This window comes from Bombus vosnesenskii, unplaced genomic scaffold (genome assembly GCF_011952255.1).
Source record: "Bombus vosnesenskii isolate JDL3184/JDL3185 unplaced genomic scaffold, Bvos_JDL3184-5_v1.1 scf7180000013302, whole genome shotgun sequence".
Lineage (NCBI taxonomy): Eukaryota > Metazoa > Arthropoda > Insecta > Hymenoptera > Apidae > Bombus > Bombus vosnesenskii.
In genome coordinates this window covers 583,857-602,013 of record NW_022882951.1, presented here as the reverse complement: position 1 = coordinate 602,013, position 18,157 = coordinate 583,857, and positions in this window count along the sequence as shown.

The following is an 18,157-nucleotide window of genomic DNA, read 5'->3' as shown; positions in this document are numbered from 1 at the left end:
CACGCCTCGCCTCCACCTTTCTCTCTTCCTCGACTTTCTTCCTTTCTTCTTGCTCTGTTTATATCACTCCACCCTCCTCTTCATCTTTCATCCAACATCTCATCTTCTTCCTCCTTTCTTCCATCTTTCTTTTTTTCTTTCTTTCTCGTGCAACTTACACTCGCTTCTGTACATCTGGTTTTTCGCAAGACGCACGTACACTCTGGTTTCTCTTTCTATAGTCCGTAGATCTTGCTTCTTCAAGTTCTCTTCCATCTTACTTCTGTTTTTATCTTCTACAAAGGTTTCACTTGAGATTCGTTTCGTTTTAACAGCGTTTATCATTTTTACGCCGATATTCACTGTTTTATTTTTATTATATCTACTCTTTTTTGATGCATAAAAATGCACAAAGATCCTCGGCATCCGTCACACGCACTTTTAATATTTTATTGCGAAGCGTGGAATACCCTTTATTTCGAGCTTTCGTCATTTATAAATTATAAATATTGACGCGCGTATTATTCTAGATATCTCGATTACGCAAAATCTATGCATTATTCCCCCGCAATAATTTACGAATAAACACTAACATGGAAAACGCGAAGTATTTCCATTCTATGTCGTTTCAGTTTTCAGATGGATTTCGATCTTTTCTCTTTCTTCCAATGCTGGTCAAAATTTCTTTCGAGCAACAGCTGACGAATAAAAATATGGAATAAAATTATATTCATCGCCAAAATTGAATAAATATCCAATCGAATAAGTATTTATCTGAATGAGGATTTATTCGAATAAGAAATTATTAAGAATTTATTTGAATAGAGATTTAATCGAAAAATGTATATTTAAATAGGAATATATCGAAATAAAATTACGTAATACATACAACTATTTATATTGCACCGAAGATGGACGTGTCACTAAACGTGAGATATATCCTCAAGCTTCTTTGTAATATCGGTTTTTATAATTAACATTTTCCAAATGTCAGATTGAAAAGTTATCGTTCCTTGGTAAATTAATAACAAACGTTATACTGCTATCCTTATATACTTGTACAAAATTAAGTAAAAACAAACAATTATTATCGTTCGTGTAATTCTGCAATCGTTATATGACGAAACAGAAAAAATAATTTGTCACGGATAAAAATATTCGAGTATTATAAATTTATTCAGATAATTATCTTACATAAATATTTATTCGAAAGGATTCAACTGTCTGTCATTTTCTTCGTACGCACATTTTACTCCTGCCTGCCTTGCTTTCTACTTTGCTATTTATCATTCTCCTGGCACGTACACACATTTTATTTCGCCTTTTTCGAGGCGATCTCCTCTCTGTCTTCTCCGCTTTGCTATTTATCGTTTCCCCTCTACGTACAGAACTTAAACGGACTTCAGATTCGATCCAGATAAAGTCTGCGAAGACCTTAATGCGTCTCAATGTTCGCACAGCCTTGCCAGATAAAGTCCAGATAAAATCTAAACCTAATTTACAAACATCGCGATTGTCAATCGCGCCGTCTAATTCTCTATTCTTCGGGACGACGTGACTTTTCAACGCGCCACGATCTTCGTTTCTCCTGTCCCGCAACGGAAAGCTACTTTCCTCTTACGTAATCCCGTTTTCTGCCTTTCCTCGTCCCTTTCGGCCTCTCTGGCTCCGCTGGCTCCATCTTCTCCGCCCCACCGTTTATCCATCGGCCAGTTTCATCGCGAAATTCCTTTCCGAGTACGAGCACCGACCGATCTCTGGCTTCTCCAGGGGATCGATTGCGATTCCATTGACTAACGCTGCGGTCATCGATCAGCATCTCAATTAGGTGAATCCGTGTTCCATGCAATTGCATCACTGGCACGGATATTTTTTTGGCGATTCGCAGCTGACATTTCCCGATGCATTTGCCACTGTTTCGTAGAAATTCTCGATGAAATTTGCAAAACTTCGTGTAGCTTTACCGTGCTTTCTAACGGAGATGCAAGCGCGATCGCCTTTCGTGCGATTGCGTCACGAATACGGACGTTACTCTCTGGAAGTCTGGAAAACTGAAACTTTCGAGTGATTTTGTCGAAGCTGAGTAAAAGCTCTTGGTCGAACTTAGAAAATTTGAAGCAGCTTCGCTTCGCTTTTTATTGGACGTTTAAATGCATCGCAGATGGCATTGCATCATCGATGTAGATCGATGTTTTGCCAGAGTTTGCGCTACAAATTCCTGGTGAAATTTGTAAGATTTTTAATGGCTCTATCGCGTGTTTTAATAAAGATCTGGATACAGTGGACGTTCATACGGTTGCATCATGGATATAAATGATATTTCTTAGAAATATAGAAATAATATTTCGAAACGAGTTTGCTTTAATGAGTTTGATAGGCAGCGTGTTTATGCGAACTTTGCACCTAGTTTCGATTCAATTTGCGAAACTTTTCGGTAAGTTTACTGTGCTCATCGATACGCGTACAGACGAAAGAATTACATTCTCCGAGACTTCGGTTTCACAGAGATTCGATCGATCAACTCTAAATAAATGTAATTTTATCAAAGGCTAACTCTTGCTCGTTATTAAATGATCTTGAAATTAAAATTATCAGAGATTAAATTTGCCAGAGATTAGATATTATTGAGAATGAAATTAGATTATCTATTTATACAGTCGAATATTTCTAGATTTAGATTTCACTAGAAATTAACCTTGACATTTTCGTCTCGAATTAACCTTGTCGAAGATTAGAGATTTATACAGGGTGGTTGGTAACTGGTGGTTCTACGCGAAAAAAGAAGTCGAAAATATAGAATAAAAATTAAAAAAAAAATTTTTTTTTTAATTTTTCCATCAAGACGACGATCTACAGTGAGATCCGTTATAACGAGACGCGATAAAGTGCACGCGTACCGAACGAAAATTCAAAGTCGATTTTCTCGAAAACAAAGCCTCGAACGAAAAATTGTTATTGTATATTTTCGGCTTCTTTTTTCGCGTAGAATCACCCCGTTTCCGCTTGTACCACCGGTTACCAACCATCCTGTATATTACGTATCCGATGCAAATATTGCCTTATTACTGCATTATTAGATTGCACGCGATCTAATCTCTCAGAGATCCACAAATACTCCAATCGTTGGAACATTTTGGAATTTATTATTAGCAGTAAGCTTAATCGGTCTGTTGGTTTTTGCGTCGAAATTTTTCGATCAAAAGGACAGAAGGAAGAAAGAAAACGATACAAGCAACGATTAGAAATGAAAGGATCAGCTAAACGGTGAGTCGTGAAAGCACGTTTGCAAATGGAAAAAGGCTCAAGGATGCTCGTCACATACGGAACATCGTACGTCAATCCGATGAAACAGTAGCGAAGGATAACGTTTATTATTCTTCGAGAAAACGAAGGAAACGATGGTAATACATCTTACTGAAATTACTGCGACGCGAGAATACAAGTAGAAATATATAAATAGAAACACATATCGAGTCTTGATCGAGTACCTGCCGAGTAAAACGAACAGTGCTTAATCGATATTGGCAAAACCACATCTTGCAGAGCGTTAAATTTGTTAGGAATTATCGTTTGAAAGTTTTTCTTTGTTTCTATCGATCTCGTATATTTCAGCAAAATGGCTTAAAAAGAGAAAAAACAAGGAAAAGACAAATATCGGAGCGAACATTTTCAGAGACAGAAACGTAGCGATTTTGTAGCAGTGAGTTTGTCGATACGATACAACTGTAGTTCTCCGAGATTCGTAAGACGAACGAGACGATTCTTAAAACATTCGATTTACTCGACTTTCCATTCTTTTCGCGTTATTCTATATCAGGTTAATGCTGAAATAATGGTACTTTCTATTTTATGATACAAATAGCTCTTCGGCAACGATCCTCCGTTTGTCTACATCCTTTTCTTCCTGCATTCACGAAACAAGAACACCATAAAGATAATTAAGCACTCGTTGATGAACTTTCACAGGAATTCCGGACGTTTCTGTGTCTCGGAATGACATCGAATTCGCCTGTCGAGGAGCCTCCGATCGCTTCGATTTGAACGTAACAAGGTTTATAGACCGGTGTGAGCTCGAAACCGATATAAACGCGAAACTAAGTCGATTTACATAATCGATAAAAATCTACATCGTCGACGAGATCAACGTCTATCGTCGAACGGTATACACCGGCATACGAGAAATTTGATTTCTAAAGGAAACGGCAACTCTCTCGAACTCCATCGATCTAAACTTGTCCGGTCTGTTCTAATAATCAAGCAATCTCACACAGCAAGGTACATTCTCTTTCCAACTAATAAATTACAGTTTCGAATCACAGTGCTGAATCGATCTGGTTTCGCGAAGATAACGTATTTCGTCGGTGGAAGAGCGTTTCATCGCTGGAAGAAAGAGCAACTGGAAACAATCTTCTCTAACGTGGCAGAAAATGGCCTTTCGATTTGTCTTGCCAAACAAGCTCCGTCGTATCGTATTCCCCCGCGACGCAACCAATTTAAATGAAATTAAACGCAGCGTGACGTTCCTTTGAGTCATCCAATTAGCGGATCACAGGCGTAGACGATCGTGTGCGAACATCGGAGGAACATCGACCGAGGTGGCTCGGCTAGCAAACCGAATTATCGGTTTACCGTGCTGATTCGATGATCGAGCGTGTCATTAGGAAAAGACAGCGATGGAAATAGCAAAGCCGGTGCTCCAGCACGTGTTAACCGCGTTATGTAATGCAGTTAGCCGCGAACCTCGTCAAAGTTGTCGGCGAGGCGCTAATTAACAAGGCTAAAAGTGTTTTCATCGATCTGCCTAATTAAAAGTCAGAGCAGTTTGCGAGGATACTTGGCATCGTTGACTTCGGCCGGGCGTGATGGGAATACACGAGCGAAGGAAATTTTCATGAGAATATTTGTTCCGCATGCTACCAAGGCGATCTGACAGTGTCCGTGGCCAAGATTTTCCAGTTACTCCAAGCGATTTTAGTATTTTTAACGATCGACGTTTCCCAGACGCTGAAACTTTGCAAGTTCTCGCGATGCGCAAACCCGGCCAACTTCCAAGGTGCTGAGACTTCCAAAATAGCGCAAATGCCATTAAACTACTCCTTACGATCCACAAAATTCTCCAAAATCCATAAAATTCCTTACAACTTTGCGATCTCCTCGCACTTCGCCATATACCTCGCTATGTGTACATGTACCTCTCAAACTTCTCGAGACGTTCGGTCCAAACTACGCAGACCCCGCTGAATCCTTCGAAACTTTGACTTGCCCGCGAAAGAAGAGGATTGTCCGAGAAGAACGAGGAGACAAAGGAACGCTGAAATAATTCCGCAAAATTGTCAAGATTAACAGAACTGCTGGAAGCTTCGTAAACTCGGCGCATTCCTTCGGTATACCTTCCACCACATGATCCTCAAACTTTTCGAAGCCACTTGATGATTCAGAACGCTTCTCGCTACTCCTTCTCAGACTTTTACTTTCCCGCGAAAGAAGAGAAGAATTCGAGGAGAAAAAGGCAACCGACCGGTGCATCATCGGTGACGTAAGGAGCGTCATGAACGTTTCGCGGTACATTCCGCGGTACTCGGCCACGGGAACGGTACCGTTTTCTGCGTGAAAGCAAGCACGTCGGATTTTGTCGTGAACCATCGTGATTCACGCGCAGGCGAAAGGACGACCAGCATCGGATCCTCTCGTTTCTGCGGTGCAGCGTCCAGTTACGTGAGAAACGCGGCTACGCATCCGTTTCAACGGATGCCCGTAACTTACCGAACCCAAGAGGATGACGAAGAAGGATCGTGAGCAGCCATACGCGCTCCCCTCGTCCGTTTCGCGGATGAATCTGGCGATAAATTTGGAGGAACGGAGTGCTCGCGCGAGAGTAACTGTGAATTGGACATCGTCGATGATTTATGAGATAATTTAGAATGTCTGACGCTTGACTCGATGCTCCAGGTTCAAAGAGTGGACACGCACGCATGGAAATGTCGGTTAACGAGTTGATCGCCAACTTTATACGTTTTGCGCTCCCAGCCACGATAAATTCAAATATACCGTGACGTTTTGTTGTTGAAAGATATAACGCGTTTTGGGCACTTTTTTCCCCGACAATGTTGTCCAGGTCCTTTAACCGTCTTAAAAGATGTGGCAAAACGTGACTGGGGGGAATGAAGGGGGTCACTGAAGACCATCGCTGTTAATTGATCAATGTGTTAATTGTCGCGAGATCTACGTTGCCCTTCTTCGTTAACAACGTCTTGGTGTTTTTTCTTTTTTTATTTCAATTTTTGAGGTTATGTCAGAAAAGTCTGCAATCGTCGCGAAAGTCCTCTTTAATTCGCCTGGAGATCTCTTCGATCATTACGAAAGCCTTTGTGATATTAGCGAGACGTATGAAAAATTCGAAGAATATCTTCACCGCTTGTTAACGCGTTCGTACGACGATCGTTGTCATAATTTACGTCGTAGTTAACTTGTTAAACGTTTAGCGACGGAAACGACGAAGAGAGGAAGAGAGAGAGAAACGGAGGGAACCACTGTTCGGCCATTAATGAATTCTTATTGAGAAAGGTCGCTGACTAGTGTTTCTCGTGGAGTTCAGGACGACCTCGAAAGGTTGGAACGAGGCCAAAACGAAAATCGACGGGTCCCGGACGAAAGGTGAAAGTTGTTTTTGTCATTCCGATGTTCCAGATCACAATGGCGCCACGACAGATTCTTCGGCGATTACAAAACGTTCCATACCATCTTCGACGTAACTTCCGTCCCACCCAAAATCTTTTATACGAATAAAACAGTCACGCACCTATAAGACGGCAATTTTCGTTCGAATTCTTCAAAGAAAATTCCTGCTCGTTTGCGAAAATAAAATACAGGATTCTCTTCAAGTACAGAGTTCGAAATTCTTAGCAAAGTGTCTCGTCGTCGTTGGTAAAAATAAAGGACAATTCTCCTAGTAATTTCTGTACGGATCCTAAATAAGCGATCTCCTTAATTCTTAAGAAAGAATCTCTTTTAGTCGTTTGTAAGAATACAAAATTTCTGGTACTAAGATATACCAATCTTCATTCGAAAATTCATGGAATTTCTACTTCACCGGAAACGAACAGCACCGCACTCTAAAGATCGCTAGACCGTTAACAAAATCCCCAAATGTTACTAGTTTCTGTGATCAGAAAACGGATCGGGTATCCCAAGATAGTAAAAATTTCAATGCTGGGAAATTCTTGCGTAATCCTTTGTCACCCTGAGAACTTAACGAGAAGCGGCGCGCCGTATCTCAGCCAGGAAGCTGGAGATTCCCGTCATTAGAACACGAGTATTCGATCGATGCCATTAATCGATAACATCTACGAATCTATTCGCGCAATTTGCCTGTTCCTGCGACCTTCCTTTTACTTTAACCGACGATTGAGAAACAAACACGTGTCGTCATATTCTTATTCCAAAATGGGAAACGCTACTGTTACCTACTTACCTCTCGAGAAGACGATTAGGTTAATTTGTGCAACGGTGACCATGATAATTCGTAACAGTTTCCTACCCAACTATTCGCGATACGTAATATTTGAAATAGACTTAGTCGGTATATATTTCTTCGTCGATAAGCGCGTTTAAAAATTGATACTATCTTTTTAAGGTAATTTTTATCGCGATAATCTAATTATCACGTTATCTTGTTATCATTTTTTAATGGTAATTTTCGTAGAATATTGTTCGTCGAATCGGTAAAGTTGCGAATACGGAATGCCCTTTTGTGTTTTTACTGATAATCCTTCGTAGAACGTTTGTTCTGCGAACTTACGTCTCAGTCAAGTTGCGCATCAAGGTGAACTTTTCTCGCGTAAATTCTATCTCCATCGATTGGATTCGTGACATTGAAAATTGAGAAACGGTCTTTGTGATTAATTGGACAGCGACGTGTATTCAGATATATTTCTTCATACTTCTCGGTTGGAAGCATCGCGATAATTCTATCGGCTATAGTTTGAGGTTACGTAATTTTTCAGAGAATGAATTCGAAATTTAGAGGAGATAGCTGTTTTGATATTTTGTCTTGATTACTTTATTCTTTTTTGGAGAGAGTTTCTCGAAGTCTGTCGGATGTTAGGCTTCGCCGACAATACGTAGATCGTTCGCGAATAATCGACCGATATCTCCAACCTCGGAAAGCTCTTGCAGACCGAATATTGAAGGAATATGACAATATGACACAAATTCTGACAACGATCGTCTAAATAATTTACCAACGAGACAGGATCTGATCTTCATCGGCTGATAGAAAAATGCAACGAAATGCCTATCCGATATCGCTTTCTGATCCGACGAGGATCTGACGAGGATCCGAAAGAATGACAAGAATTTTAATCTCTGTTGGGCAAACAACCTACGGGGAGATATTACTAACAATGATTAATAATCATTTGTTTGTTATTTTATTTTATATACTAATTAAATATTAGCGTTCTAAAGATCGTACCAACAAATGCACTAAATAATCTCAACCACTTTCGGTGAGAAATAAATATACATACACGATTTTATCAATTGATAAATAAGCGAAGCCCGATCGGTGTTCTTACGCCCTCTGCAATGTACTAAGTGAACGTACATGGCTGCATTACTATACGTCGGTAATATCGATATTTCTTATTTGATATATTTTCTAACACGTACTGGATATAAATTGGATCTATTAAAACAGCAAAGATATTAAACAAGATGTTTCAATTTACGTATTAATTTAAACGTAATCACGTACATTTGTAAATCTTATCGACCATTAATACGTCAGTGAAAAAGAAGATCGCGGCAAATTGCATTAGATGGTAGCACAGTGCAAGACAAGCGTCATTAACTATATAGAATAGTAATTTGAAACTTTGATATAGATGTTTCTTCTTTTCAAATTGACGCGATATCGATTAACGTCGTAATCGATACGCATACATCCTTTACGAACTCGTAAAACGATACAACTTTCTTCATAACATTAATGCCACGTTACGCGATACCGTTTCCCTTTCTTCCGTTTGCCTTATTTTCGCAAACAAAGATCTTTTAAACAATGAGAAAGCGGCATCTCTCCGGCAAAGAAGATACAGATAAACAAGATCAGAGACTGCGTTCGTCCGCGTCAGAACTCGTTTTACAATTATTCGAAAATCAGTCGAGTCACCCGTGTTTACTCAGTACGTTAACCCCTTCTTCGACCCTTCAAATCGCCACAAATCTACCTTTTCAAAGGTTGCCTATTGCTCGAAACAAAACCGTTTACGAAATAATCAAACGTTAATTATACTTATTGCACGTTTAAACAAGCATTCCATCGACTATATCTTCACGTCCTGTAAATATCCTATATCCCGCAGCCTCTATATACATTTTCAGACCAGTCTTCAATTTTACCGATATAATTATAGCAATCGTAACTCGTTACAACGCGAATGAAATATCAAAACGTTTTACACACAGCGCCAAAGATATACCGTACGTAAACGTTTTCCATGCTAACTGTTCGAGCCTCGAGTACCTACTTACTTTCATGAGCTACCGTATATATACGTAGGTAGGACCACGTGTACGTGCGTGAGCTCGCTTTTACAATTCGCAATCGGCCGCAATATACGGGCAAGAACCGAAAGGGGAAAACTGGTCTTGAGCTGGTCTCGGATTGTCCAGTTATCGACGTTATCTCGTCTCTTTAAAAGGCGACTGTGAAAAGCCTCGGGCAAACCGTTCGCGTTCCAATGATCGATCGGCACCTTCGATCGCAGTTTCCTCCGAGTTTAGCCGGTCATTAGGACCTTAAAGGTCGCCACTGCCATCTGTTCGATCGCCAATACAGGCACACGCTTATATCGCGAATCGTTCGTCTTCCCGTGTTTACCTCGTTCACCTTTAAAACGCCGTCGGACGCCTACGGTGTAGAATTTCAGACGAAGGAAACATTTATTCGGCGAATTATCTCCGCTGAACGATCGTCGTTTCTCGCAAATGTTTTTACAGGATTGAATGGCAAATAGAGACGTCGGATGGTTTGGTTCAGCTTTGAAGTAGGTAATCAGGTTTATTTAAAAATTTACTATCGTTTATTTAATATTTAATCGAGAAATTATAATTATAAAATTTAATGAAAAAAGAAAGTAAGAAGTATGGGAATATTAAAAATAAGGAATACGACGTGGTATATAGTACGCCGATACGGAAGAATATCAGGCTGAGACGTTTGATGCAACGCACTCCTCTGCTTTACAGAAATGTTTCATTTTTCTAACTTATCGACGTAACCAGAGAACGTGTACGAACATGGCGCAACGTGAAATTCGTGAAATTCTTTACAGTTATATACCATACGTGCCATCGCGATTCGTCCAACTTCTCTGTCGAAAAATTGTTGTTTTATTGCTTCACGATGCGACAATTCGTGAGATGAGAAAAAGAACGAAACGTTGGCAAACGTTGGAAAGTTCATCGATGGTCCGAAGTATCTCTTCGTTCGAATCCTCTGATCCACGTGTTTCAGTCGCCTGTATAAAAAATCGTCGCTTCGCTCGCCCACGGCTTGTCCATGAAACGAATTAAGCAGAATAAAAAAATTAGCCAACTCTCGAAGCCCATCGACGATTACACGCGCGTGCACTACCGGCTGACTCAGATAAATTACGAGCGGCTAGTGGTTCCCTTACGTACAGGAAGCTCATCTCTTTCTCTCGCTCTTCCTCTCTCCTCGCATCGATTGTCGCGTTAGCAGGAAAATTTTCCTGGAAACACGAAATCCGCAGCGTGACTCATGGTGCCTCCAGCCAGATTCAAGGTCATCGATCCGCCCACCAAACGCCACGCTCCGCAGATCCGTTTCTTTTCGCTATGGCCGGAGTAAAAGAGCCTGAACAAAAGGAGCAAACAGCGAGAAAACGAAAAAGCGGAACAGCAGAAGGGAAAAGGAAAAAGTTTACGAGGGAGGTGGGAGCGGAGCGACAGCAAGAAACTGGAGGATTTAGCGACGAGTAAAAATAAATAGTTTTGCTTCGTCCGTTGCTTTGTTGTTTTATTTTTTCTTCTTTTTTTTTATTATTTTCTTTTCTGAGAAACGAATTAAATCGACCGTTTCTCTCGTTTCACCGTGCCTGGTCTTGGATGGTATAAAAAAAAAAAGAAGAATCAATTTCGTAATTTTATGGTTACCCAACTAGATTTTCAAAAATAGATGGTTTATCGTTTGCAAGATTTATGGATTACGAAATTGTTAGATTTAAATTAAGACGGATGGTAGTGTTTTTTGAGAAAACAATCGATTCTGTTGCGCTTCGTTATTGAAAGATTCAACGAAAGACCTAGTTTAAGTATGCTTAGCCCTGACCTCAACCAGCATAATCCAAGTCTAGCCTTGATTTCGTCCAGGTACAGGCTACTCTCTACATATTCGGAGGTTAGTTTGCTTTCATTGTAAACATATGTATCCCTAACTTTGCGTAGACCTAGTTCGTGGCGATCCACAATCCTATTGAAATCCGAGTTTGATTTATCGTACGGTTAATAGCGAATCTATTATCGACCGAAATATAGTTAAACTTTAGTTTACAACGTTCGATCCAGAATTTCCTGTTTGATCGTTTCGCGAAATGTTATCCGGAGGGAACGATAATTCTCGTCTGTCTCCGTACGCCAGTGACGCGTCTGATACGACTATCAACCTTACGGGCTATCGTTATTTAATGGTGTAACAGTACAGGCCAAGTTATTGATACGAAGAGCATAAGAAACCGATAGGACCAACATTCCTCCCGGTCGATGCTATTAGGCCAGTGGTAATGGCATTTAACGCTTCTGTTACTTAATTATCAGCATAAGCCCTCGTTGTTTCGTGTTCCAATTTTAATTTCACAGTGCGATTACTAGATATTAAACACATCGGTCGATAAAACAGGTGGCTGAGTCTGAAATTTTTATTAATATCGATCGAATACGAACTCTATCGATAAAACTTTTTCGTGTACGCGTCGCGTACAATATTTTCACCGAAATCGAAATTCACCGATATTTCTGTTTCCGAAAATGATCGAGAAAAACAGAATTCCCGCGTATCGTGTATTTTTATCGAACGTGTTATTCGAACCGTAGATCCAACAGATAATTGCAGTTATTGTAATTACAGTATCACTGAACCGTTCACTTAGAGATAAGATTGCGATGTTTGTACACGTGAAGACGATACTTTTTTTGTAGCGGACTAATGATCGATCGGTATACCATTGGTCCGGGAACAATTGCTATTGATTGATAAAAAGAATTCTATTTTTTCTTTCTCTTCTTGGCGATAACCAGCGACCTTTAGAATGACGTCCCCAAGTATTCTTGTGATTCTTCAAAAAACATTACAGTTATCTAGAAATCCGCCTTTAAAGTCTACGAGATGCACGCAATAGACTTTGAAACTTCAAAATATTTTTCCAAAATAATTAACATCTTTTCTCGCGCAACTCGATGCTCGACCGAAACGTTAAACTTCATTTCGACAACTAATTCCCCTAAATACGTGGCACTACGTTTAAATTCCCTTCGACCAATTCGTCAGAATAACAAAGATATATCGCGTCGCAGGTAATTTCCTGATATCCAAAGATAATTATAACCTCGAGCTATGTTGCCAAGGAGAAAATACAGCTACGAAACGTCGAAGGAATAAACTGAAACTCCAAAGAGATCATCAGCGTCCATTGAACAGACTGTCCCGGACAAAGAATCGTCCCGTGTTTCCTCAGGTGTAAGCATGTAGGAGGAGTTGTGCGAGCGGATTGTGAGTCAGCAGGTAAAGACGTGGCGGGGCAGAAAGCTGAAAGAGCGGTTCAAGAGGGCAGGAATCCAGGAGAAACGATCAACGTTCCCGGTGTAACCCCATGAGTCACCGACTTGCCATCCCCCGGCAGCCGCATACCTGCCACCACCTGTTGCGCTCATTTTCTGGGTCGTGCTGCTCGTGCTCGAGTTTCACCCTCTGCCCCTTTTCCTCATCACCGTGGCCAACTATGTTTTTCCACCTGTCTGTTCCACTTTGCGCCGCTTTAAGCTGCAACGAAAGCGATTAGTGAATTTTCAATTGCCCGTTTTCAACGCGAGGGTAGGGGAAAGCGGAAAATGATTGCTACGCGACAAATGTACGCTGGCTCACGACGGTCTTTGAATATCTTTGGAAATACGAATATTTTTGACGAATAGTGGAAATTTTTGGAAATTTCATTGCCAGCGAAACGCTGATATTTCGTTAGGAAAGTGTGAAGCGAGCGAGAATCCTAAACGTCCGAGTATCTTTTACGTTACATCGTTGATTAATCATTAGTTTTAATCATTAGATTAATCATTGGAACCGCGCGACGTCCCTCGGTATTGGGTCGCAAAGGGTCCACTGACCGTTATGTACACCTTCAACAAACCTAAGGTTCCGCCATAAATTGAATCTTATTAGTTTCCAGAAACCATTAATCCTGCAAATATTTTCGGTTTATATCCGGTACTTAAAGCCGGGTTTGGAAATTTCACGAGCCTGCTTGAATTTGGTTAATTCCAGACTGAGAAGTAAATAATCGACGGTAGATCGAGCTACGTGCGACAACTAGTCAAAAATATGGAACGACGTTTTTTCATGAGATGCATCGTCTTCGAGAAAAACTGATTTGAAAATGTATCGCGCGTGTGCATCGCACCAGTTCCTATCCGAACATGTGCGAACATTATTTTCTCGAAAACAAGGTTTTACATGGAGAACTTTGATTCTACGTTTTGTTATGTTTCTTAACGTGCCGCTAATCGTTTACTTATATATAGTCTGTACTTAACCAAGTTCAGGTATACTCTTAACTATTAGGTTGCCCGAAAATCTTCTTTCGTTTTATGAGGGAATAATAGACGCACAACGTTTTTTGTTTTATATTATTTTACGTACGATCCGTTTTGTTCTGTTGAGATAAACATCGCGACATTTCACACACTTGCTTTCACGTTTGTACGAAGGTACACTGTTGTAAAAAGCGAAAGAAAGACACTTTTCGGACAACCTAATATACTTCTCTTTTCAGGAAGAATCGCCCCTTACCGGTTACAGGACACGCTACATACCAAATTATTTATAAAATTGGGCAAAACTGCTAGATAATTTAATGAAACTTGGAAATTGTTGAAAATGACAACTTGAGTTTGCGCCCGCCATCTATATGCAGATGCACTAGTTACAATAAATTGTAACTAGAAGATAGCTCTAGATACAATCGATAGGTTTAATCGATAGGTTTAAGATGTTGTTTTCTTTTTATCCCTAGTCCATGTATGGTAAGAAAGTGCAATAAAGATTTTTCGGCTCAGATGTGATAGATTCACCCAAAGAATAAAATAATAGCTATTATGATCCTATCTCTGAATACAGAAATAACAACAGAAATTAGTTTCTAATACGCAGCAAAATTAGTATTACAATCATCGAATAACGATAAAACAAACAATCTGAACATATCCGTAGAAAATGTACGTTTAAATCACCAGATGTTTCCTGCAACACGTTCGACGTGTGTTAAATATAAAAAAGACGTGTTTTTACGCGATCTATGCTAAACGCGTTAACGACGACGCGACTAATTACAAGCGGAAACTCACGTGCATCGATTAATTCTCAAAATACTATCTCTACCATCAAATCGATACTTAATTGTCTCGAAACATCGATACGTAGGTGTGTTTCGCAAATCTGTTCATTGAGAAAATCATTCACGTCGACACATTTTTCGTGGAACTACCGTGCAATGAAAGAAACGTTGCCGTAGTACTACGCAATATCGGCGAGTTCCGAGTTCCGAGAAAATTTCATTCACGATCGGTGCAGGATTTACGGCAAAGCGGCTCGCGTAGTTCCGGTTTCTGACGATGATTCACGGCCACTCGAATTCCTTCGAGCGACCTCATTCACTGGATCGATTCTTCCGAGAATCGAAGCCATCGAAAGCATCCACGGATTCCCGCCTTTCTCTACTATTCCACGTCATTCGTGACGTCGATACTTCCTCGTGGTTAGCTTGAACGCGTTAACCAGGAAACACAAGTTGACACGTCTCGCTCGCACTCGTAATCTCATTGACAATGATTTTTCTACTCGGCTCTGTTGTATTCAAATTCATCGATTCCCTTTCGCTCAATTTGAATCGTACGATATTCGTATCCGCGGAAATGGAAATCGCTGCGTTTCCATTTCATTCGTCTTCGTTTGATTTCCAATTTCAAGATTACGCGTATTTCTGGCCAATAGGTAGCCGGCTAAAGTAGGTTTCGATTGTGTTAGGGTTAACCTTCGTCGCGAGGCATAAGCGTCAGGACCGAGGACAACGACGAGAGAAAATAACAGTTAGTTTTTTAACACTAGAACTACCATACCGGTCAAATTGACTGGTTTTACAATTTTATTTTGAAATTTTTACTTTATGTTATATTTTCTTTCCGCGATGATGTAATGACTTTCGCAACGATAACTAAAAGAATAATATAATAAATTTTATTCCGTTTTTTACGTATTCAAACTGAAAATAATTTTGTATCAAGGCTACTTATACCAATACCAGTGAGAATGACTGGTACTTGTCAAAGCGTAAAAGGGTCCTGCAATCTGTTTATCGGACCCCAATCAACCAGTTTCCTCGTGTTCTACAACTTGTCACGCGTTTTTCAAATTTTTACCGCGTATCATCCGATACGACGATATCAGTTATCAGGAAAATTCCGAATCGATCGCTAGATCGCTAGATACTAACACTAGCAACACCACACCAGACAAAATGACTGGTTCTACAATTTTGTAAACGTGTCAATCCTCGTTTAGGGATCCCAGATGGATTAATACTACCAAAAATGTACTACATAGCATTGAATTGCTTCTGTAAGAAAGTAATAAATCAATAAATATAAAAATATTCTATCATCACGTATTTTCTAAAGACCAGTCATTTTCGCTGGTTTTGGTAGAAATAGCTTCGTGTCAACTATCGGTAGTTCTAGTGTTAATTGTTAAAGTAAGTATTCAATTATAAAAATACTCATAGTAATGAGCTAAGAAGAAAAAGAATTTTAGAAATTCTATCGTCGTCCAGAGCACATCGAACCAACGTCTAATTGAAGGGCGTGGCGTTCTGGCTGCGGTTTTACTTTTAATGGATCGGTGATCGTTTGTAACAGCAATTCCAGACAGCTGGCCGCTTCATTAACGATCACGTAAGTGATTCGTACCTGCTGGTATGCCAGGCCATTCGGATTGTCGCATAGATACGTGACTCACGTACTTGTCGAATGGATAAACAACGTTCCAACGGAGATCCCATGTTTTCGATAATATTTGAACGGTATCCAGTTACGGTGTTCCCGATCTCGAACCGAACACCGGTTCGATGTCGTTCCACAAACCGTCCTGGTTGCTACCTGAAATATATTTTTCTGCTTTTAATCAACAATTGCAATTGGATTGGATCTTTCAAGAATTATTTCACAGTCGATGATGGTGGATTTACGATCAAACCATGTACGCACGTACCAGAAATTTGGTTCACCAGAAATTTTATTTGCCATATAATTAATCGTCAATTTGTATGTTCGTCGTTTATCTTGTTCGAATATCAATAATTTGATACGAGAAACAATCGATGTAATATTAATAATTTCTAAATAGAAGATAGAACTAATGAAGAGGTAAACGAATCTCAGTTTGGTGTCGTTCCACAAACCTTCCTGTTTGCTACTTAAAATATATTTTTCTTCTTTTAATCAACAATTGCAATTGGATTGGATTTTTCAAGAATTATTTCACAGTCGATGATGGTGGATTTACGATCAAACCATGTACGCACGTACCAGAAATTTGGTTTACCAGCAATTTTATTTGCCATATAATTAATCGTCTATTCGTATGTTCGTCGTTTATCTTGTTCGAGTATCAATAATTTGATACGAGAAACAATCGATGTAACATTAATAATTTCTAAATAGAAGATAGAACTAATGAAGAGGTAAACGAACCTCAGTTTGGTGTCGTTCCACAAACCTTTCTGTTTGCTACCTGAAATATATTTTTCTGCTTTTAATCAACAATTGCAATTGGATTGGATCTTTCAAGAATTATTTCACAGTCGATGATGGTGGATTTACGATCAAACCATGTACGCACGTACCAGAAATTTGGTTTACCAGCAATTTTATTTGCCATATAATTAATCGTCTATTCGTATGTTCGTCGTTTATCTTGTTCGAGTATCAATAATTTGATACGAGAAACAATCGATGTAACATTAATAATTTCTAAATAGAAGATAGAACTAATGAAGAGGTAAACGAACCTCAGTTTGGTGTCGTTCCACAAACCTTTCTGTTTGCTACCTGAAATATATTTTTCTGCTTTTAATCAACAATTGCAATTGGATTGGATCTTTCAAGAATTATTTCACAGTCGATGATGGTGGATTTACGATCAAACCATGTACGCACGTACCAGAAATTTGGTTTACCAGCAATTTTATTTGCCATATAATTAATCGTCTATTCGTATGTTCGTCGTTTATCTTGTTCGAGTATCAATAATTTGATACGAGAAACAATCGATGTAACATTAATAATTTCTAAATAGAAGATAAAACTAATGAAGAGGTAAACGAATCTCATTATCGAACAATCGTCTTTGAGTGCTCTCGTCTGATTGTTTATTGCTACGAAAGATAACGGTGTTACGAACGGTGGGGAAACTCGTGACGTATTTTCGTTATCCTTCGATATCGAGATAGGAACACGACGCAATAGGCATTTTACGCGTACGCTACGATAACAGTTTCGACTGATAAGCGACGATAAAAGAGAAACAAAGAGTTAGAACGCACAGAATGCAGCGATGTCCTTTAACGAGAAAAATTCACCTTATCTGTTCCTGTGGCCAGCGTAACGCTTTGTTTTTATCGTTATACGTTATCGTTATCTATTCGTAGATAACGGCGTAATCGTGAACATTGTACGACCTCATTTCGCCTCGTAACCATTTCATAACGTAGCGTCCTACGCTATTTTTCATTTTTCTCTTGCCAAGCAAATGAAACGACAGTTTATCTGCGACGTAAAATTAATTGAATTTAATCGAATCGAATCGAATTCAACCGAATCGAACTGAATT